This window comes from Ammospiza nelsoni, chromosome 2, assembly GCF_027579445.1.
Source record: "Ammospiza nelsoni isolate bAmmNel1 chromosome 2, bAmmNel1.pri, whole genome shotgun sequence".
Taxonomy (NCBI): Eukaryota; Metazoa; Chordata; class Aves; order Passeriformes; family Passerellidae; genus Ammospiza; species Ammospiza nelsoni.
This window is the reverse complement of record NC_080634.1, coordinates 88,928,448-88,955,498: the sequence shown is the minus strand read 5'-3', so window position 1 is coordinate 88,955,498 and position 27,051 is coordinate 88,928,448. Positions and strand designations below refer to the sequence as shown.

Here is a 27,051-nt window from a genome sequence, read left to right as displayed (position 1 = left end):
ATGCAGAATCCCTTGTTGTGATACCAAACGAGAGATAAGAAACTTACTGGAGAAGGCATGAATGATGCAGTAAATTCTGAGCTTTAGAGTTTGCTGAGATATATCTGAGCTCATTTCTCAACAATAAGTACTTCATTTATTCCGAGATGTTCTCTTTTGACTTTTTCCAAATCCTTTCCTGGGAATTACTCTTCCTTTGATGAGATTCTCTGTATGTTTTATGCACAAAAACAATGCCCTTTTTTACCCCTTAAGTTTTAAGAGATTGGTATTTTGGAGGAATTTAATTAATTTTTTCACTTCTTCTGGAACTGCAGCAGTGCTCCAGGCAGATAAGCAGGGGACCAAATCCTTAGTGTTCAGGTTTTACTCAGCTCTTTTTCAAGCAAAAAAATCCATTAACTTCAATGAGAAACTTGCCTGAGTGAGGAATTCGGGATTTGGGCCATAGTAAATGTTATAGTTGGGCTGTAGGTCTGCACAGGTATTTACCTTAAATGACTTTTATGAAAGAGGATTGATTGAAATATAAGGTAGCTTTCTAAGACGGTCCTGATTTCTTTTCCAGTTTTGGGAAAGGGGGTAGGGAAGGGGGAGGAGACACTGTACATTTTAGTGCCTGTGAAAAAGAACTAGCAGATTTACATTTTTCCACAAATGAGGTACTGTGTCATGCAGGCTGACACAGAGTAAATTTCCCCATGTCTTGTTGGCAGCCCCTTCTGCTCCGTCTGGCCCCCAGCCCCCCGCCTCCCTGGGAATAAGTGGTAATTGACTCTGGAAGCCAGCTCAGGCCAGGATTTCTCCAGAGCAGAGCCTGTCACTTAGGCTGAATTATATGTTGTGCATGGATGAATAACATTTCTCTCTGCTCGGAGGGTAAGACCGCCAAAATTATTGACCTTCCCTCTCCAAGTTTACAAACACTGTTTTGTTTAGAATTTTTTGCCCCGCTTTAAGGGGAAAAAAAATCAGAGTAAAATGTATGGGATGTGGGTGAAATTGCTGGCGCAGTTATAGGGCTCAGAAGTATTTGCTGTAACTGGAATGAATGCAAAAAGAAAGTGGAGTTGGAGTCAGCATTATGTCCCTCTCCCTGGAGGTGTGCAAGCTCACTGCCAAGGCAAAGCAGATTTTGCACTTGGTGGGGACAATACCGTGACCAAAGGAAACATGGGGATTTTTTTCACAGCATTCTCCCCCTGGGCCGCATGTGGAACATTCCTGCAGGAGTGGCCCTGGAGGTAATTAAACCCCAAATCCTGAAGTTTGATTTCTCTCTCCCTGGAAAGAAAAGTGCTGGTGATGGATAGATGTTCCCTACCCCCTCAGAGGTGGTGAGGTAGCTGGGTGCAGGCTGCCTTCATCCACAGAGCAGAAGGGCCTCAGTATTAATAGCCATCGTGGCTCAGATTTAGGATTTATGATCAAATATTTCCCTAACTGGCCCTAAAAGCGTGCTCAGGGACTACAGCTTTTCCAACCTGCTCTATAGAAATTTGGCTGCCAGGGTACCCTCCTTCATCTTCTGGAGGGGGAGCTGGGAAGGCTGGGGGTGCACCCTGGGGGTTTGCCTCCCTGCCACCCATGACCTCACTTCAGCGAGCAAATGGGAGGGCAGGGGGCCAAAATCCCCCACTGTGACAGCAGTTTCTCTCTTCTTGGCTAGAGCAAGGATGCCTGTGATGCTGCTGCTCATTAGTTGTGTCCCAGCAGCAACTCAGAGCTCCCAGCCACACACCAGCACTTCCCAGCAACAAGGGAGATGGCAGCTTACTATAAAGCTTTCAGTAGTTTTGCCCTTTTTTTAAAAAATACTCTCCAGAAGTTCCTCTTGCAGTTCCTGCTTTCAGGTTCTGTTAAAGAGGTAACAGCTAAACTAAAAGATGAAGAAAGAAAACTAAACAAACATAAAAGAGAAAGTTTTTAAATCTAGCCATTGATTTCTGTAGTGTATCACATTCAGTCTTGTTGTCAGAATGACACAGTAACCCCCAGCAGATTTATGTGCAAACACAAAGATTAGTGACCCAGAAGCTTGACTGAAACAGCTTTTCTGCTTCCAGAAGACAGGTTGCTTTGCACATGCACTGACTGTTTTGTCAGCAAAGATGCACTGGCCCCATTAGCTTTTCATTCTCTCATGAAAAGCCCTCGGTGTTTATTCAGCACAGCTTGGTTTTAATTTTATTGTGCTCTTCAGTAAAGTGGTAAAACTATACAGATTACTCACTTTCTGGGACAGAGAAGAGCAGGAACTTAACTCATATACCTTAATGGTATAGAGCTGGTATACTTTCAATTGTCTCCTATATCCACTGCCTGAATAGCTTTCAAGTGAAGAAAAATGCCTGCAACTATAATATCCAGTGTGTTCTGTTGTTATTTAACAGTAAGCAGTGTGGTTAAGCCAGGTCTTAAATTTGCTTAATCCCACTGAGCTAAATAGATTTTATTATTGACTCCCATGGTTCCAAAACTCTGACCTTAAGGCTGAAGTTAAAAGCTAATTTTTTTTCCAGTCTGTTCCACTAACCCAGGAGAACTTGCTTGCTGGATACATTTGCAATGGAGAACGTCCAGCTGTAAATAACAGCTGTTTGCAATCCTACCCAAACACAACACTCATTATTATTCTTTTGTTCTTTTTAGGCTGAAAAGCCCATCATGAGGGAGACTGTAGAGTACTTAATCCATGCATTAAATTTACTCACAGCTCATATTCATGTGCAAGATAAGATTTTCCATGAAGTAAAGATTTACAGTGGTCCTAGGGCACTTTTATTCCCCTGGCTGTTTTTAATTCTCTGTGCTGGAGTGTAGGCCAAGTGGGTCTGCTGAAGAGTTTTGGACACTTAGAGGAAAGTGGGGTACCACTGCTGAAGTTCCTCTCTGGCTGTAAAAAGGGAAAGGCAGGTCCTTTGCCAAGGGCTTGGGTGATACCTGGGAGATGTACTGACTTACAGCCACGATCTGATCTGCTCTCCTTTCTGTGTGCTTGTAGTGCAGGAGGCAGGCAGAACCCACAGCTCTGCCCATAAAAACCTCAGTGCAGGCTGTAAGGTACAGGCAGAGCTGAGCCCAGTCATCTCAGCAGCCATATGGCTGTGCTGGCAGCCCTGCCCTTCCCAGCTGATAAGCCCTGTAAAGAGTCCAGCTCAATAGCTTGCTCTCAGCCCCTCAGTGATACAAACATGTCCTGCAGACCTGTACTGTGAAGCATGGGCTGTGATAAACCTTTTAGATCTACCACCTCTTGCTGTTGACAGAGCAGGCATTTCAGCACTAGCATCCATTTGGCAGTGGAGACAAGCCCCATTCATGGTGGTTGGTGAGCTACACAGCCTGTCTTAACCTTCAGTCTGGGCAGGAGGAATATTGCACTTCCACGTAACCACGTTTCATCTGTCCATGTCTGATCACAGTTAGGACTCCAAAATGAGGGCTGTACCAGACATGAGCTGTTTTACCCTGATGGGACTGGCCAGTAGCATGCAGGATCCTGAAGGGCAAATGAATTTTCCCCCTTTCCCACTGGAGAAGTGAAGGGTTTGGGCAGCTGAGAAGCAGTGGAGCCTCACATCTGTGGGGAGAGACATTTGGAAGCAGAGGTGATGCTGCACTGCCTCTCATTGTTGCATGCAGGCATTTAGCACTCAGGTGCAAGAAAAATCAAAAAGGTTGACCTTGGGCAACCCAGTCCCTTGCCCTGATATTGTAAGCAGACACAGAATTGGTGATTAGTCCAGCAGGATGTGTAGCACAGCTCTTCTTCAGACAAAGCCACGAGGAGACACGCTATTTGTGTTAGGAGGCCTGGAGAGGCACTGCCTGTGAAATATTAAAAAAACAATAAGAGGCAATTTAGATTTTTTAATAGATCACTTAAGGCAGGCAAGACAGCTGTCCAAGCAGCCTTAAAACTTTTTGTGAAAAGAGACAAAGTTTTCTTGTTCTCAGGTATGTGCTTCAGCTGTGATTATGCAAAGCAGTTAAACTTGTGATACCCTGAAGTGAGTAAAGAGTCCAGTGACAGCTAGCAAAAACACTCATGTGCTTCATGTCACTCACACACTTAATGTTTGTGTTGGAATGATGTTTTTGATAACATCGCCTTTCACACCATGAGAGCTCTCCACACCAGAAGCTACATGGTCAGTGTACCAATGAGTGACTCAGCTAGCTGGCTGGCCAGAAAGCTTCATGTGGCAGCATTGTGCAATCAGGGACAGCCCAGGGGAAGACTTGGCTTGGGACAGGTGACCTGGAACCTGGCAGAGAGTGACGGAACTGAGATCACAGCTCCACGGGAGTCAACAGTTGGCCAGAGAAAAGGGTACACGCACAGGACTCACTGCCACAGCCAGGCATGCAGCTCTCAGCATTAGCACACTGCTTACACTTTCTGGGTTATCTTTGAGAGTAAAAAGAGATTACCACTGAGAGGGGAATATATGGATTTATCATTTGTGTCTTGCATGAAAGCTTGGCTGTTTGGAGATGCTGGTGTCTCACACTTGCACCCTCCCTGGCCCCTGCCCCAGTACAGGGTAGCAAATGGCAGCTGCTCCTTGGAATGGTCTGGACTTTCTCAGTCCTGCTAGTTACAGACTGTGAAGGTGGAAGAGTAATGGTACCTATTGTATATGGGATAGTTTTTGCAGTAGTGGAAAATGTTGTCAATTAGTGAAAAGGGGCTTTAGAAGAAGAGCCTGTGTCAACAGCTTGGAGTGAAAAGAAATAGATAAAACTCTGTAAAACTCCTTCTATTTAATTTGTGAGCAAGACCTGTAGCACTCATCTTTTTGCTGATGGATGTTTTCTCATACCTTGAGTATTACTGGTGTTTATTTAGAATTGTTCTACCATAGCACTAAAGATGTGATGTGGAGGTATTGTTGTGTGAGAAGGTGGAACAGAGCTGTCCCAGGGAAATGCAACAACTTTGAGCCCTACTAAATACTGGAATTCATTTGATGTTTAAAGACAGAAAAAGAAAAGTTTAGATGTATTTTTCTCTTCAAGGAAGTTATAGTGTTTTGCTATCATGACAGCCAAACATTTCCCACCTCCCTATGGGCAACCTCATGCATTTGCTCCCCAAAGATATCTGGGGGAACTCAGTCAGTTCTAGTTCTAGAAATATCTGCATTTTGAAAAATATCTATCTGCCAGAAGAAAAGTCTGACTAGTAATGTCTTACATATTTTCTTTGACTTCCTTGGTCTTTTAAGAAACAGTGTGAGCATGAATGTAGAAAGTAAAGAGGCAAGGTGTAGGTCTGTGGTCTTTCATATATTTAATAAGGAGAAAACAGGTCCCATTGCTGGCTGGCAGCATGAAGAATATGCAAAGTGCTATTGGGAAGAAGAGTGTATATGTGTGCAGCATATGAAGTGCCTCAGCATATGATTAACCTCGCTGGGTATGTAGTAAATAGTAGATAACTGTGATCAAAAAAGTATTCGTGTGATTTATCAAACTGAGCAACTGTGCATTTTGCAGTGAAGCAGGAGGTCAATCCTGAAATCTAGGGCAAGTAGAGCAATAGGAAATTGCAGGGACTAAGAAGTTAATCATACTGTTGGACTGCTTCCATCTGGTTTTGAAAGATGGAGCCAGTGCAGTGCTAGCGAGGACGCTTCACGGCAACAGATCAGGAATTAATTTTTTTCAGCAAATCTTCAGCTATCATTTGTGGTAACACAGGCTTATAAAAATGTAATTTAATTTCTTTGGAATAAATCAAATAGGACAAGAAGCATGAGAGTGGTTTTTTAATGCGTGTGTCTGAGGCAAAAAATAAAAAGTGTGAGTATTAGAACAGCAACAATCCAAGAGGAAAGAAACATTAACAATATAAAACCTGGAAGGCATATATGGCCATCCAGTTAAATTGTGCACATAATTTTCTTTGAAAAATCAGTTCACAGTTGGGAAACTTCTACATTTTTATGACCCTTGGAGGCATAATCTTGTCTAACCTGTCTGTCCATCTTCATAAATGTGGATCAAAGGAGCTCTGACCTAATGTTTTGTGGAATTGATGCTCTGAACACCACTTAGATATATCATGAGTGCACAGCTATAGGCAGAAAGTTTGTTAATAAATTCTGTTTACCTTATTATTGATACTACTTATGATATTTCAGTGAGGTTTGAACATCTGGACAATAAAAGTCCCTGTAGGCAATGAAGATGTTGTAAAACAAAAGGGATTTTAACCCTGATAGTAATTCTGGTAGCTAAAACTTGCTTTCTTCAAACAGGTGGGAGAACAGCTGATAACATTATGCCTTTCTTATTTCAGCAGTGGGATAAGAGAACAGAGAGCCCCATACTAGGAGTAACATGTTGTGTTATTTTTAGGGCTAGGCTGCAAAAAGTGAAATGTTATAAATACATTTGTATCTATTTCCTGGCAGTCTGATGAAAGAGAGCTCAGGTTTACACAGCACCAAAAGCAGGAAACCAGCGGCCGCTCTGTTCACACAAATCACCACTTTCATTACCACTTCATTTTGAGAAAAGGTGAAAATTCATAGCAAGCAGCAGCCCCTCAGCCTGGTCCAGTTACATGACACGAGTTTGGGGTTTTTGACTCCTGTGTGCCTGTGAGTCGCATCCTTGCTGTAGCTCGGGGAGTCTCCAGAGCAGGTGCTGCAATGCAAAGCAGAAATCTCAGTTCCCTGTGAGTGAGGCAGCAGTCCATGCAGCAGATGGAAGGAGATCCCTCCTTCAAGCTTTAATCGTCCAGTAATCAGCCAGGCACAACAGGGCTTTCTGGCACCAGCCCCATAGATGATGGCATGCTTGCTCCAGTCAGTTTTTCCTGCCTTCCTGCAAAGATGGTTTAGAAATCTCAGCTAAATTTCTGGGTTTGCCTTTGCCACTGGTAAGGCTATCTGCCTTCTGTCCTCTGTAGTTTTTAATTTTGGATTCAAGAGCATTTTCCCCTTGCCCTTGCTTTTGTTCTGACCCTGGCAACAATGGAGGCAGAAAGGAAAGGGGAGACTGGCTTGCTCAGGGGAGAACAGTCAGGGTCTGCAGGAGGCCAATCCCATGAAAAAGACACACTTGTGCTCAGGACGGGCAAGGGATTCCTCAGAACAGTGTCTTTGTGGGGCCCCAGTAGGGACAACACTGTGCAACAAGTCTGTGCTTTGGCTGGCCCTTTGTTCTCTGAGGGGTGAAGAGGATACTGCACAGATGCAGAACTCTGTCCAGTTTCTTTGCAGGCAAAAAAAAAAAAATAGCATGAGTTAGTACAAAGAATAAGGTACCCTGTGATTCTCCATGGGGATTAGTTGTGGCTGATCAGGCCTGAAATGCTCCTGAAAGGAGTCACATTGTTTGTGATCTGAGATACTTTGCTCCCCCATGCAGTCCCATCCAGGTGTCTCCTCCGTTTTTTCATGACTGCCTCCATTTTGATATAAGTTGCAGGAAAATTTTTATCCTTTCCTCTCTCTTGGAAAAGTATCGGATTTGATCTACCACTGAGGAATGGTTCATACTGTTCTAGGTTTCTTGCATTTCAGTGAATGGAAATGTGTGTTCTTTGAACAGCCTTATTCTCCCAAATAAAAACTGGAGCGTTTGTGAAATTAAACAAAGCTCTTATGGTGGAATAGCTTTTTACCACAGCTATGTCACATGTGCTGGTGGGAAGGTACAGCAGCAGTCCAGCAGGGCACAACTAGCTCCCCCAACACCCTCACTGGCAACCTGATGAGCAGGGAAAGTATTCAGGCTCTGGAACCATTGAAGCTTTTTTTGATGTAAAACTGAGGTCCAAAAATCTCAAATGGCTCATTTTCTGAAGTTACACGGTTGGGTTTTTTTTGCTCGCTCAACATTTCCAGGGAGTCTGTCTGCTGACATTTTCTTTACAAATTACCAGACCAAACACTTTCTGCTTTATTTTTCATTATTATTGCTTTCTTTTGAGGTTCTGTTTCTGGGTAAGTTCAAAATTGGAGGGCTTTGTTCCAAACTAGAATGGCATGAAATTTCAAATTCCTTCTCCAAATGGAAGGCCTTCCTTTTCTCAAGGACTGTATTTATAGTAGGCTGCCCTTTTTGCAGTCAGAGAGGGGCCAGATCATATTATGACTGTTTGCTCTAATGTGTTTTTAACTGAGAAGTAAAATTACGCCTGGATTGAAACTGGACATAAAAAATTCTAAGTTCAGACACTGCATTTTTCTAACCTGGAAATTTTATAATTTTGAAAGACAGAAATAAATAGAAATTACTAAAATTAAATTAGGTATTTTTCCACAATGTATGACTTAAACATGACATATGCGATCTTTAACATGGTCTGCAATCTTCTTCCATTTTAGCCAAAAAGAAAGTTGTTTATTTTAAAGGTAGGTATTTTATATCCTAAAAAAATTTACTTTGCATAGCAGTGTACCTTCTGTGTTAGATTGTTATCAAGATTTTAAAAGGTTTTTTCATTTTTGACGCAGGCACAGAACTCTTTTTCAGGCTGAAACACTACCTCTCACCCACACATTCACACAGAAGAGAATAGGCCCTTCTCTATGAAAATTTAGAAGCCAAATAATTCACAAGTACCTCTCACCTATTATTTACTGACACAATCAAACATAACTGCTCTAAATGAACAGTTTGTCAAATAAAATTAAAAACAACCAAAAACAACAACAAAAAACCCCCACAAAATCTAGGGAAGTGCGGGTAAAGAATCCCATTATTCTGATTTAACAGACAAAAATCCCCCCTCAAAAAGTCATAGAGACCTGCCAAGTAAATTTATTACTTTGCAATGATCCTTTAAGACCCTTTAATATGCTTTTTTTCTGCTGTGGCCCTGGTGTCGTGCATACCCAGGGAGGTTTGTGTTGTTTCATGCCCAGGCAGGCGATGCCAGCTGGCAGGGAAGGTGCTGCTTAGGGGACAGCTAGGCCCTAATTCCCAGCAGCCCTAAGGGACTCTGCTTGTCATTCCCATCATCCCCATCTTCCTTTTCTTCCTTCCTACGTTGCCTTTAGAGGGAGAAGAGGAAAACCAGACATGCAGCCTCTGTCACATGCACCTTCCCCTACGTGGCCTCAGATCTCCATGAGTTTGGCCATTTCCCGAGGCGACCTTGTCCCAGAACTTCTCTGTCTGCCCATCATGGACCCTTACTGTGTTTCTTGCTCAGGTTGCCCTTTCGCCGTTCCTCAAAACCACTGTGACCCCACTGGGGTGCCTGGATCCTCCCCTGGAGCCCCCATCTCCCACCAGTCTCCTCCAGCAACCCCAGGAGCCGAACCCCTCTGGTCTGCAGTGATGCCCAGTGCAGGGTACCCAGGCATCACCCACTGCTGAAAGCTTCATGTGGCCCCCATCATTGGAGGGGCACAGTGGAGAAACAGCTGTAGAGAGGACCAGCCCTGTTTTGCTTTGTTTGCAGCCCCACAGACACCTGAGGCAGGGTGGGGGCTGGCACTGCCACCCACCCAGCCAGGGCTGCCCTCGGCTGCCGGCCCACACTGGGACAGCCACGCCATCAGCGGGACAGGGGGGCTCTGTCTGCACCCTGAGCCTCTGCACTCAACTCCCCTCAGTAACCATCACTCTGCCCCGCTAATAATGCCCTCAAATACTGACTTCCTGAAGCCACTTCTTTTCAGGTCATGACGTCCCTTTTTCTACAATTTAATAAGCTTGATACTGACCATGTGGAGTTAAAGTGCCTTTGTAAATATTTGTATCTTCAGTATTATTTCTTTGATAGCAAACACTAGGACAATAATTCCCACATTAAAAAGGCTCTTGGGAAGGGTTTAGGAACTCTGGCCAGGCAAAAATAGTTGCCTGAAGGAAGAGGAAAAACCTTGGAGAATTACCAGACTCTTTTTTTAAATTTTGAGACAAATGGACTTTTCAAACTTTGCCCTGAAAAGAGATCTGGTCATGACCTACTATAAATCTCATATGGCCATTTAAAACCTCACAGTGCTCTGGTTAAACAGCATTGCACCAGACAAAACCTCCAGGGCATGGGGACATTGCTGCGGTTTTTCCCTTTCAAGCTTGTATATTGTCCCCATAACATATTGCCAATGTTCACAGGACCAAATGAGACTGTGGCCTTTCTTTAATGTACTCAGAGCTCTTGTGTCGAGAGCCTGTGAGGTCAACAGGAAAACATGGAATGAAATCTCAGCTGAATATCAGTCTTTCCCAGGCTTCCTGGCAATTTCCAACTTCTCACTCTTTTGTTTTCACTTAATAAGATAGAGCTTGTCCTGTACTCAATTAAAAAAAAAAAAAAAAAAAAAAAAAAAAAAAAAAAAAGTTGTGAAAGAGCTAAGACTCAGAAAATGAGAAATTTTATAAAAGCCTGGCAGATGCCCAGTCTGCTGAACTTAATAAGAAGCACACTCATTTTTCCAGTTTGAAACTTTTTGGTGCAAAGACCCCTAGTGCCAATATCTCCCACAGGACTTGTGGGAAGAGTGCCAGTGTATAGAAAAATAAGAGTGCTGGTACTCTGACATGAAAGCTGTAGCCTACATTTTTGAAATAATGGTGTTGAAAAGTGGAGCTCTGAGAAGAACCTAATTTTGGGCTTCTCCAGCTGTCAGATCACCCTCAGCTTTCCTATTTCTCCTTCTGCTGGAGGGACTCACAGCACAGCACCTCTCTGTTAAAGATGAAGAGGAAAGCAACAACTGCAATGTTATTTGTGCAAACCCAGAGAACAGTCTGAGAAGACAGCAAAACCTAAACACTCCTTTGAGATTATCACTCTATAATTGATAGAGATGTACTGGTTCAGATGTACCTCTGTTTCAACTTCTCTTTTTACACCATTTCTATATTAGCATATTATGTGCTTGTCAAGTGCAACAAAATTTTAACTTCAGATTGCTGATGGTTTATGAGTATTATATAAATGTGTATATATATTTCCTAAATTATTGTAAAGGATTTAAATGTTGATGAAAAGCAGCAGGTTGTCACCTGATTATCCAGGAGTTTTTCCCTTGCGTTGCAAGTGCATCTGCCCCCTCCTGGAGCCTTGAATTATCCCCATGCATATTCTTTATGTGTGCAGACAAAGGGCACTGTTGAAGCAGATGAGTGCCTCAGCATTTGATGTCATTAATTAATCTGAGCCAATGCCACATTATTTTCTAAGAAATGTATTGTATTATTTTAATCCATTTTCTTCCATTTGGTCAAAATTCAGCATTGGCCATTTAACAAGAGCCATGACAAATTTCTCTCATTGTCTACTGTATGTTGCTGTCCTCTGCCTTTGCAAGATCTCACAGATTGGTTAGACTGGGAATTATGACAGAGACATACCCAAATTATTAGGGCTATTTTTATGACCAAAATCTGGTATCACTGTGCAGTAGCAGTAAATTGTGGATCTGGTTTGAATTGTTCATATGTCAGTCATTTACCACTCCAGCCTTTTAAATATATTATAGCAAACTATGAAAACACTCTCTGATTAAATGAGGGAACATGAAAAATCAATTCCCACTGTCCCAATGGAGAAGACATACTCCAGTGTCACAATCCTTGTCTGCTTTGGAGTCAAGCTGCACAGGGATACCATGCACCAGTGTTCATCTGCTGAACTGGGAGGTTAGCTGGAAGAACTGGTAACTCCAAACTCTGTAACTGTATGGACGTGCCAGTCCCTCCTCTGGTTAATCAACAATTGCAAGGATGAAAAAGAGGTGCAATGTGGGTAGTCTGGCCGGTATAAAAAGGGATATCATGGAGGAAGGTAAAATCTGGAATGAGAAAAGATGAGCCTCTGTGAGGAGACTCTTCATTAGTTTTTACTAAGCCCATACCATACCTGAAAGATCAGATTTTCTGATACTGTTTACAGGTTGTCATAGGCTGTCATAAGGTGATTGAGTCAAGGCTTGGCTTCTGAGAGTATTTGAGGTGTTCTAATACACTTTCTGCACTTGTGCTGAAAAGAATAATTACCCGCAAAAGATGTACTTCTTTTTTTTTCAGAAGTAACACTCAATTCACATGGTCATGATGAGTCTAAAATTACCAATATGTGTCCAAAGATAAGACAAGACAAAGGTTTCCCTAGTTAGGAAGTAATTGCACTAGGCTTATCTTGCAGCTGGTGAAAAGCTTGTTAAAGGCAATAGTGCAACCCCGAGATTTTCTGTTTAATTTCTTACTTAGACATATTTTAATATCTTTGCTTTAATGTTGATATGGTCTTGTCAGGGCTAGAGTTATTTTTTTGGTTGCGGGCCCACAGGCATGGGAATTATGTTATTTAAATTACATACATCTTCAGTTGACATGACTCATGTTACAATTGAAATGAATAAGCCAGCCCTGTATACTAAAAATAAGCAAACAAATGTAAAGCACATCACATATTAGCAGAACCACAACACACTGATTAACGGTGGACAGCACAGTCATCAAATCAAGGTCACAATCAAGATCTGAACCAATGAATCAGAGCTCTGAGTTTTCAAACAGACACATTCAATTAAGAAGGTAAACAGCTTTACATGATAAGCTTGACATGATTTGGAACTACATTCAGTTAGTTTTGCATCAGGAAAAGCTGAAGAGAAAACAGTTCACATTTCAACCAAGCTCCTCACAAATGTTCAAGTCAACACAAGCACTGAGTAAGGCAATCAAGTACAGTATTCTTCAGTCCTTGCCAGTGGTGCATGAGGACTGGTGCTGTTATGGTTCAGTCCAGAGAAGTCCAGCCATCAGAGCAAACTCATCCATGATGCAGAGTTTAGAATTTCCTTCTCAGTTATCAGTTATTACAGATAACTGTATCAGTCTCAGATACAGTTATCATGTATGGTTGTTCTTCTGCTCTAATTCTTGCCTGGCCATCAAACTCAAGTCAGAGGTCACTCTGGAAATCACATGCTCTTGCAGCTTTTAAATTATTGATGTAACATTTATGAAAATACTTCTTGCATAATTACTAGGTAAGGACTATTAATAACTTCTGGAATAATTCACCAGCAGAAAATGATGGATCTAAGAATCTAGCATTTGCTGCTAGGCCGGCGAGCAAGTATTATGTGCCTTTTCACTTTTTTTCCTTTTTTGGCCAAACAACTATGCATCTATGTGAAATAAAGTGGGATCCTTCCCTTAAAAGAAGTGTTCAGCCTCATCCTTTCTTCCTAAGGATCTTTATTTCACATGGTTGCTGGCTGCCAGAACAACACAGCAGAAGCTTTGGCCAGGATGACAGACTTTAAAACTGACATCTCCTGCTTGGTGGTCCCAAGAGGTGGCAACGCTTTTCACAGATCCATCCTTTTTCCTGTTTACTTCACTGCACAGATGGAGCCTGCTTTCCTGGATGTGGTCAGTACAGCCTGGTGTCTGGCTGTGGAACACTGCTGAATATACCCATGGCCCTGCAGGCAGAACAACAGGCTGAGGTGTGACACAGCAGCCTCCTGCATGGTGTGTGTTCCAGCCAGCAATGACGACCTTTTCCTGCAGGGAAAGCAGTTAAAACCTACACTCAGCAGGTGCCACCTCCTCAGGACAAGCTAATAACCTCATCAGCACACAGTGTCTCCATGTCTTTCTAATAATAATCACTTCTTTACCCAAATTAGGAAGCTAATACGAATCAGTTCACAGCTTGCCCTGATGACTTTTAATCTAAGACCACAGCTGGCCTTTGTGCTTTTCATCAGATGAATTCCAATAATCATTAAACAAAGTTTTCTCAGTTCTGCTTTAGGTCTGGCCCAACATATCTTGCAGACCTTACTCCTGTGCAATACTGGCAAAATCCTGCCATCCTGTAAAATCAGTGATGGCAACATGGATCATTAGCTGCTGTATTTATACAGCATCAGACTTACAGTTATTTTACAGTTGTTCATACTGCTTTTCTTGGTATCTAGTCTAACCCTGGAGAGTACAGAGAAGTCTGCAAAGTTTTAGTCCATGAGATCATCTCGGTAATTTCTTATTGAAGGCACTGTCTGTCTAAGTTTAGTTCCCCTTGTTAAATAATTGTGATATTGTTTCTTTAAAACCCTTGACAACAAAAATCACAATAACTGTAAATAATCCATAGACATATGGAATTGTTTTGAGAAAGAAAGCAAATTGCTGAGGCTCTTTAAAAATGAAAACCTACCAAGGAAACCCCAGCAGCCTCTTTGACAGTCTGCTCTAAAAATTTTCACTTGCTTTGATGTTGTTTGTAATTTATGCTCCTCAGAGGCTTTTAGATGAAGGAAATCATCTGTTTTAATAATGTGAAACCTTCTTCTGGCTACTTGAGATGGGAATTCCTGCCCTGTTTCCTGTGCCTCTCTGTCATGGCCAAAAGGGGAAGGAGGGCTTAAAAATTGCAGGGCTGTTAGTGATCAGAGCTGTGGCATCATCACCTACCATTTCAACATGTCTACCCAAATATTACTTACCTCTGACTGCTGAAGTAACATATTAAGGAAACCTGTTAAGCTCATTCTCCACTGTGGTGTTATTTCACTGTATTAGTAATTCATAATGCTAGGTTATGTAGTAACAAGTATAGGGAAAAAGCAATTATTGAAATAGTCCCTTTAATTCAAAATTATTTTAATTACTAGTGATACCTGTCCTTTTTTTCCTCATTTCTGTCCTAAGTCTCTTCATGATTCAAAAATTGCCACTGGGCTATCACCTCTCCTAATTGCCATTCTCTGAGCTGAGTGAACAAAGGAAAAATTAAACTGGAGTGTGTCAGGCAAGCAGAATAGGAAATATATGTTCCTGCAGGAAAGCTACTCTCCTCCTAATTACCCTGCAATTGCCAGGTTCAAAATGTAATTTATGAGCTACATAGATAGAATGGCCACATTAGTCCATTATTTCATGATGATCTTTTCTACTCCAACTTCAGAAAAAAGGGATTTTGTAGCTGTCAGTGCTTTGGCATTGTCAGCAGCTGCTCTGGGCAATGATGCTAGACAACTGCACTGGAGACATACTCCCAAAAATATGTTAAGCAGTCTCCTAACAGCCCAGTTTTATAGAAGAGAGGTGCTGTAAAGTACAGCTCAATAAATAAAGCTTAATCTGATGGGCTACCTTAGACACTGCTGGTCACATTCAGAAACAGATCCAGAAATGTTTGAAGAAGGAAGTTTTCCAGCCTGTGGCTGCTGCTGTTGCATGTTTCACTTACTGTAAAATTCACCAAATGCAGCAAATGAACCTCACAAACACTCCCTGAGTCCATTTTACTCTGACAAGTATGGAGTAGCCTGCAAAAGGATGGAGAAGGGGGTGAAGCTGCAAACATGTGATAGGCAGCTGACATGTTTCAGCTGTAGGTTTGGTGCCTGAGGCCAAGTCTGCATTTCAGTCGAGTTGGGCAATGACTTACTTGTCATCTGAGTGAGCTTTAAACACAAAACAGGGGGACACTGGAGGCCAGATGGAGCTCGGGAACCATTTAGTGCCCACGTAGTTATCCCATTATCACATTAGTTAGCACCATAGTTTGTGCTACTTGAGCTAGTCCCAACAGGGTCACAGAGTGACTGAAGCTGGAAGGCATCTCTGGGGATCATCCAGTCCCACGCCCACTCAGAGCAGCATCAGCTAGAACAGTTGCTCAGGGCCAAAGTTGGGTCTTGAATATCTCCCAGAATGGAGACTCCACAACCTCTCTGTGTAACCTGTTCAAGAGTTTGACCATCCTCACAGGAAAAAAAAAATTGTTATATTGAAGTGGAACTTCCTATGTTTGGATTTTTGTTCTTTGCTTCTTTTCCTGTCACTGGGCACCAGTGAGAAGAGCCTAGCTCTGTCTTCTTTACTTCCTCCTGTCAGGTATTTATCTTTCCTAGTCATCTCAGTCTCCTCATGTGAAAGATGCTCTAATCCCTTAATCATCTTCATGGCATTTTGCTGGTCCCTATGTCTCTTTTGTGCTGCAGAGCCCAGATCTGGATCCTGGGAGAGGCCAGGGGAAAGCAAAAAAGTAGAAGAGGAAAGGCTAAGTTCAAAGGCAAAAGGGAAAACTGTCGTGCTGATTCTGGATGTGACATGCAAACTTCTGAGTCAACTGACTGAGAGTTCATTGCCTCCCAGCTGTACACAAAGTCCATCAATATTTTTCTTTGTTGCAATCTAAATCCATAAGGAGGCTTGCCCCTTCCCTGAGAAAGCATTAGATTATATTGCTTGGGAGTATCAGTCCTAAATATTCTGTTTCAGTTTCCTGCAGAGAATGTTGAACGGAGTGCTCTTAGGAATGGGAGATGCCTGCTCTGATTCATTCTTCCAAGGTTTTGTTTTTACTTTGCCCCTGAGGAATTGGCCATTTTTAATGACTTTTTATGATTAATAAAACTGTCTGAAGGCCTGCTGGGGTCTTCAAGCTAGTAGTTATCAACAAAGTCATCTAGCTTTCTCCCCTAGTGCCTAAGATAATGGCAAAGACCCAGCACTTGATCTTTCTCCCCAAGCTGAAGCTTGCCTAGCTGCACTTAGGGTCATGTTGGGGTGGTAAGAAAAAATCCCCAAGAGTTACTTTCATGCTGCACTGACTATGGAAAATCATACTCTCCTGGAAATCTGTGTCTCATCTTAGCAAAGCTCTTGTGCAGACTCTCCAGCTTTCCCCCAGCTGTTTCCCAGCTGCAGGCAGGTGATGTGATATCCTTTTAAAGAAGCACTGAATGTATATCCTCACAGCTGGGCACTGAACTCCCAGCAGCAACACATGTTGACTCCTACACCTTTAAGAGTCTCCATGCTGGGTCACACTGCTGAACACACATTCCTGCTCGGAAGAGGCTCACCACTTGACACAGCACATCCTAGGCCATGCAGGAGCTCAGGCAGGCAGGGGAATGTTTGAGGCACTGCAGTAAGACCGGTGCCAGAAAGGGACTATTGGCCTGGGGCAGAGAGAGGAAAAAGCAACAGCTTGTTGTGGCACTGGGAGGGGAAAGCAGCACCAACTGGCAATATTCCTCCCTGTCCCTGTGCCCTCTCCCCACTGTCATGTGTGCATTTCCTTTCTGCCCCACTGGGAAAGCCAGGGAGAGCAAAACATCCATTGAAGAATAGACAAGGGCATCTCCTCAGCTTTAGTGATATTGTAAATTCACAGGAAACCTAAAAAGATGCATGGTGGTTAATGAACAGCAAAACATGTGAGATACAGATTGAAAGGTATATTGGAAGATATATGTTTAACTACATCAGGACACAGCATGGTATAAGACCAATTTTTTTTTTTTTAATTAAAATGTCATATAGATCTAGTGTTTTTTGTAGTAGTTGGTAGCACATTTCACAGAAATAAAGGATTGATAACATCCTGCAGGAGGTTGCAGCTGGGGAACCACTGAGTCCAGACACATTGGTACCACATAGTAGATTAATAAAGCAAATAAAATTATATTTACTTTGAAATTTATTTCTGCCTCCCCTCATCATCTGTGTGCGCATGAGTAAACCTCAAGTTTACTTTCCATGGATAACAACTAACAAAAAGATGCAATTCACATTCAATTTTTCCTTTGAATTGTAAAAGACAATTTATATTACTCTTTGTAACATTTATATTTGTGCATATCATATTTCTGCACAGTTTTTTACAGATCACATTATACCTAAGGAAGGCACAGCAAAGGTTACTCGTAGACACTGCTCTCTGCTTCAAAATCCATCATCAATTATCTGCACACTGTGTTTGCTGGGTTATTTACAGTGGGTCAGATCCTGACACCCCCAGTAGACAGACTATTCCTGCTCTTCAGGAGCACTTCTGGGTACTCTTGTCCAAGCTGTAAAGTATGATATTACTAAACCAGAATAAGGGGTCAAGAATCTGAGCCTGGTCAGAATGGGAGAAGTTTTTTTGCCAGGGGCTCAGACCCCTGAAAACCTAAGGCTGCATCACAAGCAAATACTCAACAGCTAAAAGTTCATTTTAAACATTCTTTATTTCCAGCTAACATGTCAATAATAGGTAAACAGCATATCCTGGGCACTCTTTCTAAAAACATATCAAAGTATTTTTGGATGACGATGGAAAACAGGGTATGCCTACAACAGAAAGGAGAACAGAAGAACCTTTTACAAGTCTCCAAATAATCTCAAACTAATTAGCTTTTAACATCCTCTCTGCTACAATTCTGGGCTTTATTAGCTGTTCTGCTTGCCATTCCTGAGCCTGCCTAATGTCTTATGTAGAACAACTATGCATTTTTTTCAGGCATTTGTCATTTCTTGAAACATATAAAAGAGAGCACTTGGATTCAAATAACAGACCATCTAAATGCTGTTCTGCATAGGGAGTGATATATGCTGACAAGGACTAGAAGTCAAATGTTCTTTTTATGGTTTTTTATGGTGAGCAAACCTACTTAAAACAAGGTTCTTCTCAAGGCAGCATATTGATTAGAGCTGACGAGCCAAAAAGACCTTTGGGAGACAACAGAATATGGCTTGAGTCAAAGAGTAACACTAAAGCTGGCAGCAGCAACATTAAGAGTCAGTGAAACCTGAGAGAGTTTGTCTCATGCTGAAATTTATTGCACCCATTTGGACATCCATTATGGTAGTTAGTAATTTTATCTGCACAAGTTCATCTGTATTTGGACTCTCAGAGCTCAGTGAGAGGTCCTGCAAGGCAGAACCATACCCAGGGCTCTGCTGACTGAGGCAAATGATTTCTGTGCTGAGGCAAGGTGTGACTATGCCTAAAGACTACAAAAGGCTGTTTGTATTGATGGCCAGCCACAGCATTAATAGTAATTCTGAAATAAGGTGATGGCAGGCCAGTGCAGATGAGGATTTTCTGGTCTGCACTACTGGGGTTTTCTTCTGAGGCTTGATGAAGCTGTCACTCACAAGCAAAAATGGCTGTTCTCTTGGATAGAAGTACATTTACACTTCACATTTTAGGAAATAAATGGGCAAAAAGAGCAACACCCAGTCTAATACCCAGTGAAACTGTATCAAAATCTCCTGATGAGACATATTGAAAATGGTAGGTTCAAGCCACTCTACAGAATATATTGCACTGCTCCTTTGCCTAGTTTCTGCAATTACCATTGCATTGAAATTGCCATTACCATTACCTGTGGAGATGTTCCTTATCTTCATTGATGACTGGTTCCAGTGCTTAATTACCTTTATTTTTCTAACCTGTCTCTTGGTGGGTTGAAGCCAACCAGACTGCTGGAATCACCTTCAAAATGTTAGTGGAGGATCTGTTCCTGAGAGAGGTATAATTGTTCCTGATACTGATATAATTAAATCTGACAGGGCTTTTGATAGTGGTCTCATTAAATAGTGGAGTGCAGAGTTGGGAGTGGATATAGGTCTTCATATTGGATACCAACCCTACCTTAGGACAAGTGGAGAGAGATGACTGAACCCTGAAAAGAAGATTATGAAGAAGAATCTAAAGCAAACCTCCCTGGCTTCCCACACAGATTACAATGCACAAGGTGCTGGGCATTGTAAAGCACAAAGTTTAAGCAATCCTTAGGATCTTAGATTCTTTCTAAGTCCATCAAGAGAGGTAGGAATCTCCAGAGAGCACAAACTGACCTTGACCAGACAATAGAGGGATCTCAAATAGAAAGTTCCTAACATGGCCAAAATAGTGGAAAAAGAAAATTAAAAGTTCTGGGGTGCTTATGAAGGAAAACACACAAAAGCCATTGCCCTTGGTCTCAGGGGGAGATCAGAAGCAATGTTCTATGACTGAATCTTCTCAACAGCTTTATCCAGTTCCAATTTATTTCTGGCCCACCCTCCTTCCCCTCAAAAAATGTCTCTATAGAGATTGCTTCCTGATTTGAAAGGGGATGCAGAAGGGTGCTGTTCATGGACTATTCTCAAAGCTGTTCATCATTCTCCAGGCCATTGGTCCAAGGCCATGTTCCAAGGACAATATAGGACATATGGACTATGACAGTCATTTCTTCAAGTCCCTGTACTTTAAGAGGCTAATTAATCTACCAAGGTAAAAAGACCTTATCAGTCCTCTTCTGCTAAAGAGTTAACTTGCTGGACCAGGGATTCTCTCCACTCATATTCAGCTGATGCAAGGTCAATGACAAACACACCAAGGAAGTCAGAGTTGCTTTATTTTTCTTGTGAGCAGGTCAAATAAAACACTGCTGATGCTCCATTTATCTGGAGCGACAAGCATACACTTGGCAGCAGTGGAAAGCAGACTCTGGAATCTGGCACCAGGCTCCCAGCACAGCTGTCAGCCTGCTGACTAATCACTTCACCCCCACGTTAATGCTGCTCCAGGTCTGCTGGACCCTTTCATCTCAGATACCCCAGCACATGCTCCTCTTGATAGACCAATTGATACAGAGGTGTCACCATTAATTGTTACATAGCATTTTATTTTAGGAGATTTTTTTCACTCAAGGTGGGTTTTTTCTAGAGGCTTTCTCATTTCTACCATATTTCTTCACAATGAGAGCTGTGATTTGACTGCCTCCAGTATCAACAGGACCTTAATTAGATGCCCCTTGCCATAATGGATTTTTTTTCAGGGTTTTTGTATATTTATGTGCCTGAGCTTCATAGCTTGTTCTTTTAAACAGCCTTTCCTATAATTTTTTCTTTGGTGACTATTCTGACAAGCTGCAATTGCACAGTGCACACCTGACTCTCTTTGGAGGGATCTGGTTTGCCTTCAGTTTGTGTTATCAGATGATACTTGTAGTCTTGTCAGCACAAACTATTTAAGAAGCTCCCAGGGAAAGTGTTAAAATATAGGGGGGGCCTATGAACTCTCTTCTTGGCAGCTGTGCTTTATTAGCCGAGCTGTGCAAAGGTGGTGCAGCTAAGGTAATGCAGTGCTTTCACAGAGGCATTATATATTGTGACAAGCCGAACAACCTCCAGGACTCTCACTCATCATAACTCCCATTTCATACCTCATCCATTACAGGAATGAGGTATGAAAACATTTCTCTGTTTCCTAAAGATATTAACAGACTCCTGGGAAATCGTTTACCTGGAGAAAGGGAGAAAGGAAAATGTTGAGCCTCATATTTTTGCGTTCAGGCTGAAACAGGAAGCTGCAGCAGGGCTCACTGTCTTCTCCTGTTAGTGAACGATAGGTTTTTGTAATTGGTAACTGGAAAGAATTCAGACATTAAATTGGTTTAATGCTTCTAGTTAGCAAAGGCACAAAACCATAAATTTGTGTCACTTCTATACTGACTTCAGAAAAAGGTTATCCAAGGGCTTTTTAAAGAATAATGAAAGACATCTAACACACTGACGGTGGGCAGTTCAGTCACACCCGTGTATGGGATGGTGGCTGGAGCCTTGGAATGGTCGTTGGATTTGGGCATTCAGACACAATGGAACAGACCTAAAACTAGAGCAGAGCCTTTCTGTCACAGAAGCATACAGGCATGGAAAGGCTTGGGTTAGAACAGACCCTAAATATCAGGGGAGTTGGAACTGGATGATCTTTAAGGTGCCTTCCAACCCAAGCTTTTCTATGGCTTTGTGATTCTACTCATCTTTGAATGTTAAGTGCACAGAGACTTTTGTACTGGTATTTGAAGCCATGGTGGTATCTGGCTGTTGTCTGTGCAAGTTCTAGAGTTTATGGTATCATTTCCCTTTTCTCAGCATGATTTTGTCCTGAAACAAATGGATGAGGTCCACCTCCATTCTGTGGGCTGTCCTTATGGCGTTATTTCTTGGCATTCTACATTTGCCTCAGAAGATATCCCCATATGTTCTGTTACAATATTGGGATGGCCTGATCTTCAAGTCCTTATAATTCCCATGCTTCAGAGGTCTTTGCTGGAAGAGAATTTGAAAAATACCCAGGGGCAGCAGCAAGAAATGGGCATTTTCATGGCTTCTGTGATCCATTCATAATTACTGAGACAGGAATTCCCTACTGTGTGCATGAGAGACATGCAATATCTTCAGTGCCAGGCAGCAGAGATATTTATACAGATCTTGGCACAATGTTCTCCGTCTGTGCTTTGAGGAAGCACCATGTGGAATTTGCTTATTGCAATAAAGGGATAAAGAGTTTTCCATAAAAGACCTTCGATGGGTAGTAGGTTGGCTCTGAGGGAAGAAGGAAGTGGTGTTTCAGATACTTTAATCTGAAATCAAAATAGAAGCTCTGCCAACAGAGCTCCTTTAAACCACGGAATATATTTTCATCACTAAATTTGAAATACTGTTTCAGAGTCTTGGTCAGATTTAATGTTGGATTTAAATCACTGTAGCCTAATTGAAGTCAATGGAGCTATGACAGTTTATACTAGCTAGGGGGCTGGTGTCTGTTTCAAAGTATTGTTTTCCCACAATTTGCCTTGATTTCTAGACAGTGATAGACTTTTTTCTGGGTATCCCAAATAGTCTAAGTATTCATACAGCCTTTCTTTCCACACTTACCTCTCAATGTTGACAATGTGATCCCTAACAATGTCTCTTGTTTATTCAAAAAGGCTCTTCTCACTAGTTATTGCATTTCTCTCTCCTCTGGGAAGTCACAGCCATTTAGCAGTTGCACACCAGAATGAGATTTAGAAGAAAAATAGTTTAGATGATCACAGCTGTGCAGATGACACGGAATAAATAGTGTCCTATCTCCAGACACAGAAAAAAGAAATACAGCAGACAATGTCTGATAGTGTTAGTGACCTTTTTGGTAAGAAAGCTTTGGATACAATTCTAGCAAAGTGAAATTACACAGACCAACTGGACTCTAAAATATGATCCATTTTTCCCCCCGCTCAGCACTGCTGAGGCCACACCTCAAGTACTGTATTCAGTTTTGAGCATCTCACTACAAGAAGGACATTGAGGTGCTGAAGCATGTCCAGCGCAGGGCAACAATGCTTGTGAAAGTTCTGGGACATGAGTCCCACAAGGAGCAGCTGAGGAAACTGGACTTGTTTACCCTGAAGAAAAGAAGGCTCAGGGTTGACCTTATTGCTCTCTACAACTACCTTAAAGGAGGTTGTGGTGAGGTGGGTGTCAGCCTTGTCTTCCATGCAACCAAGGAAGGACAAGAGGAAATGGCCTCGAGTTGGGCCAAGAGATGTTCAGGTTGGATATTAGGAGAAAATTCTTCACTGAAAGAGTGGTAAAGGGAAATAGTAGAGTCATCATACCTAAAGTGTTCGAAAAATGAATAGACATGGCACTTTGTAAAATGGTTTAGTGGGCCTGGTGGTATTTGGTCAAGGGTTGGACTTGATGATCTTGGAGGTCTTTTCCAACCTTAATGATTCTATGAGCATTTGCATAGCCTTTGTTGTGGCTGGAAAAGTATTTGAGAGGCTCACTGATACGTTCCTTTGGCTGAGTAATTTCTCCAAGGCCTGATTCTCCCTTGCATTGCATTCTTGATAATCATTCATGCCTGTGTAAAGTGCCTTCATATTGTAAAGCAGTGAAGAACTGGGATGACAAATTCTTCAGCATCAGAGGGATTTTTTTCTATATATTGTCACTGAATACTTGCAGTTTGGTAAAGAACTGCATCAGTTTTACTTGTATCTTTATCCATGCTGCATGTGCTTGAGCCTGAATTCCTGCAATGCAGCATATGCCTAGCCTGGGAAACTCTTGTGGCCAGTGCTGAATGCCATGATTTATTATCATGGGAAGCAGTGCAGCTGTAAGCAGCAGCTTAATATGAAGCATAGAGTGGGATTCAGATCCAGCACGATTAACCTGAAGAGGTCTCCTGAGGGCCACCAAAGCAATTTCATTTGGGAATCTATCTCCACTGACTGAATAGCCAAGTCTAGCACCTTCCTGCATTACTGTTCAAACCATCTTGGTGCCACTCAAAGGCTGGCCATGGCCATGCAGCCTGATGGGGCTAACAACTGGTACCACATAAATAACCTCTAGGCCTTGTCCAGGGATTGAGATGGCTCCACCTCTCAACTTGGATCACAAGTAAGTTTGAGTGGGGAAGTAATAATCTCCCCAAATCACTGGATTTCTGAACCAGCACATAAGAGAAAAATTGGGGCTACAAGGAATCTAGCAGTTCTTTTAAGAAGGGCAGTTGTCCACTAGACAGTGCAGGAAAACAGGTTGTTGGAGACTTGCATGGAAATTAGGTGCCCCTGTAGCCAGGGCAATGGGAGATATCTGATCAGAAACTTCAAATGGTGTGTTGGTTTTTAAATGGTCTTATTGCTGAACTTCTGGCAAATTTACAAGGTATTTACTCTCTCTCTTAAGTCAGAGAGTGCAAGTTATGATTAAGAGCTCTAAAGAAAAGTGGGTCTCACTTAATTGTCATTTAATTCCTTAAAATAAAAATAGAAATTCTATGATGTGGTAATTAATTCTGGGGCATAAACCAGTAGCAAAATATGCTCAAATGTTATATGCCACAGTCATTAAAATGTAGATCAGTCTAACTGCATGATCTCCCTTACATCCTTCAGAAAGAGCAGTCCAAAATAAAAGTTAGCAATTTTTAAACAAAGGTTGCTTTTTAATAAGAATGCATGAAGACAGATGTAACTGTTATTACCCTGGTCACTATAACATAATGAGGATCCTTATAAGAATATGCTATATTTCAAAATTGAAAAAGTAAAAGGGGGACAGGAGACTTCAGCAGTGTTAGCATAAATGGGAAAATATTGCAATGTTTAATTTTGTATTATATTGGCTACCATTAGAACAGCAAACATAGATTTCCAGATGTTTGTAAAGAATCCAACAGTTATATTTTATATCTATGTCTGTAGTAACAATTTCTATTCAGCAGCCTAGAAAAACGTTTCATGTCACAACCGGAAAGAAATATTACCATGGATTTTTTCCCCCTCATCCCCTATATAACAATTTCTGAATATTTCAGTCAATGACAAATAAAAATGATGGTTTAAAAATTAAAACCACAGTCACTAAGGGCAGGATATAAATGTGCAGATGTTTTGTGATGCTCAAGAACTTTTCAGTCACAATGCTGTTGTGGAGAGGACTGGAAATCCATCGGAGTCAGACACTGTCAAAGGCATTCCCTAAGCTACGCTGTCTGCAAAGACAGTTAACTTTTCATGGTTTTTCCACATTTTCTTAAGGAAAAAAATCAAAACCACAAAACCTATTCATAACGGCTTGTATATAGCTCTCACTATTTTATTATCAAGGCATTAACTGCAATCTGTTAATATAAGTGAGGAGTCTAAATCTGGAGTTCACTGGGCAACCTGTACAAGTCAGGAAAGCATTGTCCTGAAACTGTTTGCAAAATATCCATTTTCCTTCTCCAAGAAGGAAGATTTTTTACAAGCTTCCCAGCTGTTTCTGTCACCTCTCTGCCTTAATGAAGTTATACAAATGGCTGCCTGAAAATCTTGTCTTTACTGCACCTACATGGCTGGACAAAAAACCAAGTTTTTAAAGGCACTCCTTGTAACTGGTGCATTTAATGCCTGTGCATGAAGACAGACCTCCTGCCACCCAGGAGTTGGCAGACTGTGACCATGCATGTAGCACCAAGCCATCCTGACACAGCACGAGCTTTTACTGCCACCTCTCTCTCTACTGCCCAGTAGTAGTTACAAGGATGGGAATAAAGATAAAAAATATAAATGGATGTCAGCTCCCCTCTCCTGTTTATTTTACTTGCTTTTAATTAGTAAGGTGAGATCACAGCTGAGATTTTTTCCACTGCCTGGCCCCTCTGTGCTTTGAAAGGTGCAGAAAGCTCTCCAACAGTGTCAGGATTCCCCAAGCAAACAAAAACTAAGAAAGCCATGCACAGCTGTGCCACCTCCTAGCAAAAGGCAGCGGGGATGCTGCAAGTAAAGGCAATGTGTTGGCTTGTGAAAGACAGCTAGTCCAGATGGGAAAGGCTGGCATATGTTAGGGGAGGCAGGTAGAGGGCCAGAAATTGTGCAGCCATGGGGAATTGTGAAGTTGAAACCACCTCTCTGATGGGCTGGCCCCTTGTCAAAGCCTCAGGAATTGCCTGTTGTATGTGGCTTGTGCAAGGTGTCAGGTATCAGTTTTCCATAATGAAAAACACCATTACCATGTAAAGACAATTCATTAGGTGCAACATAGCAGAACTGTAATTAATTATTAGATATTATTTCTCACAAAATGCTTCTCCAAGATCACATTGCATTAGCCACAATATTGAACTGATGGAGCATAAACAAGGGTGATGATAAACACCGGTGAATGGAATTGGGAAGAGATGGTTATCAGGGTACCAGTGTGTTTCATGTGGGGTTTATTTAACAGTCTCATTAATGATCTGGAAAAGGAAGTGAATAACCATTTAATTAAGTTTGCATTTGATACTAAATTAGAAGTTGCTGCAGACACCTCTGAGGGCAGCAAAATAAATCAAAAGGAGCTAGAATCCTGCAAGGTAAAAGAAGAAAATGAGATCTGATATGAAGGAAAAAAGCAAGCTAATCTCTCTGTAGCAAATAATCATGTAGCTATCAGTAGAGGAATTCTGAAGAAAGCAGCGTTGAAAGAGAGGTAGGGATGTTAATGGACAATACATTCCCTCACAGCTCAGATATATGTTTACAGAAGCAGCGCATCAAGGAGCAGGAAGGTAATAGCCCTTCACTGCAGGGCTGTAGTGAGAAGCAATCTATAATGCTGCACTCTGTTTTGGGCACCCTGTTATCAGAGAGATATAGACAAATCGGAATGAGTTCAGAAAAGAGCCATAAAAATGATCCCATATCCCTGGAGATAATGACTTTTGAAGAAAGATCAGAAGAAGTAAATGTGTAAGGCCTTGTCTGAAAGATGACTGAAGAAGGACAGGAAAATAATCTGCAAAAATGTGAGAGCAAAAAGGGAGGAGGATAATTTATCATAGTAACTATTAGTAATACGATGAAATAATAAGTAACAACTATAAATTCTAAAAGGGCAACTTGGGTTAGTTTGCAGAGAAGTTTCCCAGGGGTAAAAGTAAAAGCTGCATTCAAGTCATTTAAAATCAAATTGGACGACTCACTAGAAAATGCACCCTGCTATAGGGAGCAATATTGCATTGCCTAGAGA

At 41.8% G+C, this 27,051-nt stretch overlaps 1 protein-coding gene across 1 annotated transcript in view; it reads left to right on the top strand.

Moving 5' to 3' along the window:
• Nucleotides 1-27,051, top strand: part of AFF3 (ALF transcription elongation factor 3) — a 266,527-nt gene that overhangs the window by 196,352 nt on the left and 43,124 nt on the right. The gene's annotated exons all lie outside the window — the stretch shown is intronic.